At 36.8% G+C, this 4,810-nt stretch overlaps 1 pseudogene across 1 annotated transcript; it reads left to right on the top strand.

Moving 5' to 3' along the window:
- The first annotated feature begins 1,692 nt into the window (after positions 1-1,692).
- On the top strand, positions 1,693-3,863 carry LOC143556079 (fructokinase-like 1, chloroplastic; annotated as a pseudogene). The gene is made up of 2 exons (XR_013139311.1): positions 1,693-2,369; positions 3,082-3,863. The product of XR_013139311.1 is annotated as a fructokinase-like 1, chloroplastic (transcript).
- Positions 3,864-4,810: the final 947 nt, after the last annotated feature.

Consider the following 4,810-nt stretch of genomic DNA (forward strand, 5'->3'; position numbering starts at 1 on the left):
CTCAGGCTGGACTTTGAAGCCCACCCAGTCCATAAGCCCATTATCTAAACATAACCCAACACATTTATCGCCTCAATCAAATAAGACAAATGAATCGGCGACCGGGGTGGACTAATGCATTTCGCTTTTTCCACAAGGTTATGTAATGACCAAAAACTCACGCTACTAAATCCGTGCGTTGTGGCGGGTACTAAACGACAAATAAATCACTAAAAATATAAGTTATAACGCGCTCGTTAATTGGTTAGTAAGATATGTGAGTTTATTAGAAAAAGAATACAAAAAGAAAAACATTTAAAAATTAACACCCGAGATAACGCTAGAAGCAATAACATCTATGGTTTTGACATGTTTATTTGATGTTTCTGGTTCCAATAATTTGAGTTTTTTATGTAAAAGAAAATATGATCAAAATCAACATGCTTAATTATCTTAGTCCTAATTGCCAAATAAAGCGTTTAAAATATTTAGTTTTTGATGTATCATACTTTTAATTGTAGGCGAAAAAAATGCTTTATTTGAACTTCGTATGTGGTACAAAATCAAATACTTCGATCTAGTGGTAATCATCAAATGTCGTAGACGAGTCAAAAATAGGGGCGTACACGTACCGAACCGGACCAGACGAGAGCCTATCTGTGTCCATTCATTAAGGTTTTGACGTTTGAGGAGCGTCAAAATCTTTTAAATAGTCTCCAACTCCAACAAGAAAACATGCTAATTTTAATAGTTTTTAAGGGCACTAAAAACTTTTATATATTCCTATTTTATATTGTGTTTTTGAGTTTGTATGAACTGAAAATAAGAGAGGAGGTAGCATAAATGTCAATAACCAGATTTTGCCCGATAAAATCAATTAACAACATGCTTAACGAACTTGTACATATTATAGATTTTTTGCTTCTCCCAACCGTAACAAAAGGGTTGTTAATGGAAGTTAAAATTTCAAATAGAAACAAGATTTTCTCCATTCTTTATGAAACCGTTCCTCTACAACACGTTAACGACAACTCACTTAAGGAGGGTCAAAAGTGGTTCACATAACTCAAGTTCAAGAAATGAGTCAAAATGCTCAAAATTAACACCATATAATCCATTTTTATCTCATATTTCTTGTTTATTTATGAATGTTGTTACCTGATAGCATGAAAAAGAAGTAGAGCTAATTGTGACTAAATTGGATGACTTTCATTATGTTTTATCATTATACATAGAGATGTTCTAAGGGACTCTTTGATGACCTTTTAATGGTTATTAAGAGACTACTTTTTATTGGTTTATAGTTTTTTAATGATTAAGATGTAACCTTAAATTTAAATGGTTAAGAGAACCAAACATTCCCTACATATATAGAATTGGAAATTATAATTTCCAATTGGTTGTCCCAATTTAAATGTTATTTTTATACATATAAATTTAATTTCCAATTGTGCATTTACTATTACATGTTTCATTTCCAATTAGCCATAATAACTTAAAAAACATATTGTCATTTTACAGCTCATAAAATAAAATGATCAAACATTTCTTAATTTGTATGTTTTAGGACCCATGATATTTAAAATGGGACGAAGAGAGTCAATAAATAACATATTTGTCTAAAGAATAAATGTTAATGTAATTTGTCATAAAAATAATTAATAGGAAAAAGAAGTAGCCTTTTAATTGAATCCTTGTTCCCAGATAACCCTATCACAACACCCCTGCTTAAACCCTAACCGCCATTAATGGCCTTTGTTCTTCACTCAACACCCTACTTCCGTACCACACTTCACACACCTAAAGCTTCTTCCATCAACACCGTCTCCTCCCCACCCAAACGCCGTGGCCGGAAAAAGACCACCACTAGCAAACAACAACACTCGGAGGAATTAAAAAAAACTCAAAACAACAAAGAATTAGGAGAAGACAAATTAGACTTCGATGACGGAATCGACTTTCCGTACGAAGATCCTCCACTAATCTGCTGCTTCGGAGCCGTACAAAAGGAGTTCGTACCAACTGTCAGGGTCTCAGACCAGCAGATGCATCCTGACATGTACTCTGAGTGGAAGATGCTGCAGTGGGACCCGCCCGAGTTCGCCAGGGCACCGGGCGGACCGCCTTCGAACGTGGCGATAGCGCACGTGAGGCTCGGGGGAGTGATGGGGAAGGTTGGGGATGATGAGTTTGGGAAGGAGTTGGTGTTGATGATGAATAAGGAGAATGTGCAGACTAGAGGGGTGAAGATTGATGGGAATGGGAAAACCGGGTGTGCGTATATGAAGATTGTGGTTGATGGTAAGGGAAAGATGAAAGCCGAGAAGGTGAGGGATGCGGTTGAGGATAGTTTGTTGACTTCTGAACTGAATCTTTCCGTGCTTAAAGAGGTGATGTTTGGTTTGTAAATACTCATGAGTTCATAGTTTTTGATTAGGGCTGTAAGCATTTATTGGTTCAATTACTTATCTTGAGTCTCGAATGGCAGTGGTTAACATGCTATAATAGTATTGTTAGGCTTGTAAATGAACCAAACGAACACGAATGAAGTATGTTAGTGTCCATTTTTTTAAACTTTAACCGAACAAACAACAATTAAACGGGCAAGCGTTTCTTGTTTGTGTTTGTTCGTCAAGGAAATGAGCATGTTCGAGTTTGTTTATGTAAACGAACAAATATAACTGAATATAGATGAATGGTTGGGCCTAAAATTTATTAAACTAGACTTTGACACTTTGTTGTAACTGGCCAAAAAAAATGAATATATAAACGAATGTTGTTAAACAAGCAGTAAACCAACGGACATAAATGAAGGTGAACGTACGAACATAAACGAATTCAAGTGAACGAACAATAACGAATGTTCATGAACTGGATGAACGAGACACCCGTTCATGTTTGTTCGTTTAGCTAAACGAACAATTTTTTATTCGTGTTTTGTATTTATTAAATAAACGAACTTCCTGCTGTTCACTGAACGTTCGGTTCCTTTTTTTAGCTATTGTTAATGGTTCATTGTTCTGAACTGACTTTTTAGTGTCAAAATTGTTTATTTTCTAATATCAAAATTTGACAAAATAATCTGTTTTTCGTTTATTACAGGCAAGAATATTCCACTTAAATTCAGAAGTTCTATTATCCGACTCGCAAGCCGCTTTATTTAAAGCAATTTCATGGTCAAAAAAATTTGGTAGCCTGATATTTTTTGACATGAACCTCCCATTAACATTATGGAAATCCCGACACGAGACTCGAAAAATAATCAACAAAGCATGGGAACAGGCCGACATCATCGAGGTCAGCAAACAAAAACTCGAGTTCCTTCTAGACGAGCACTACCACCAAAAACGAAGAGATTACACCCCTCAATACTTTGCAGAATCTTTCGACGACACAAAACAAAAGGGAAAAGATTATTATCATTACACGCGTGAAGAAATTGCACCGTTATGGCACGATAATTTAAAGTTTTGTTTGTGACGGATGGGACTCTTCGGGTCCATTATTATTCGCCTTTGTTTGATGGGGTGGTTGTTGGGACAGAGGATGTGTTGATTACGCCTTTTACTTGTGACAGAACGGGGTCAGGTGATGCGGTTGTGGCGGGTATTTTGAGGAAGCTGACTAGTCAACCGGAAATGTTTGAGAATCAGGATGTTTTGGAACGACAGCTTCGGTTTGCTATTGCGGCTGGGATTATATCGCAGTGGACTATTGGGGCGGTTAGAGGTTTTCCGACAGAAAGTGCTACTCAAAATCTTAAAGAACAGGTTTATGTGCCTTCAATGTGGTGATATTTTTGATGGATTGTAAAAACCAGACTGATAGTTTTGGTTATTGTTTGTAGTTAGTTTAGGTTGTTGTACAGTTATATGTTGTTGTAACTCTTTATGCATATTAACTACCTTTATGCATCTGATAGTTAGCTTGACTTTTGACAGTGGTGTTTGTATTTTTGGTTGAATATCAAGCTTTTAAATTCAATTTTAGATTCTAATGAAGTAGTGTTGTGTAACTAGTGAGTCGAGCCAGCTTCGAATAGAGCATGTGCTTGAAGTTCAACAAGTAAGCATCGTTTCGTTTATCTTAATGGGCTGAAATATATGAGCTCAAGCTTGGTTTGTGTCGAAGCTTGTTCGGCTTGCTTGAGCTTGAGTTAAACAAGCCAGCTCTGCTTGTGTATTCTTAAGCTGAATTTTGAGCTCAAGTCAGCTTGTATAAAGTTTAAACTAATGTTAACATTTAATTTTATATTTGTGTTGCTAATAAATGAAGTTGGGTTTTAACTTATAAAAGTTAAATTATTGGCTTAACTTAAAAGACCAAGCTATGTTGGATCGTTGGCTTGGTTTGTTTATAAACGAGTCAATTTCGAACGGGTCTTTATTTATAAGGTTTTTACCGTTTTTTATAAATGGTAGGTGCTTGGTTTGACTTAGAAATCGTATCAAAAAAATTAGGGATTCACATTCACATTTTACAGTGCAATCAAATACATACCATGGCCATTGAAGAGGTAGGTTCCCGCAAAGCCCAGTTGGACCCACAAGACTCACCTTGAAGAGGTACGTCTACGCAAATACCAACTTGATCCGCAGGACCCACCATGCTCAGAGAGATGAAGACCTTACACGCAGTAAGCCAACTGTCCCCGCAGGAAAGCCTCCCTTGGTACAGTACCCTGCCTGTCCCCGCAGCTGTGGGTACAAGCCAAGAAGGAAGGCTACCCGTACTAACAGTAAGGCTACACGTATAAAACACTAACTCTTATACTTCAGTAATGTCACCTGAAGAAGGAATGAGCAGGGCGGGAATATTCCCGCCCAAAAGA

Source organism: Bidens hawaiensis, unplaced genomic scaffold (genome assembly GCF_021521415.1).
Source record: "Bidens hawaiensis isolate Kalapana, Puna unplaced genomic scaffold, B.hawaiensis_p1.1 tig00018433_1, whole genome shotgun sequence".
Taxonomy (NCBI): domain Eukaryota; kingdom Viridiplantae; phylum Streptophyta; class Magnoliopsida; order Asterales; family Asteraceae; genus Bidens; species Bidens hawaiensis.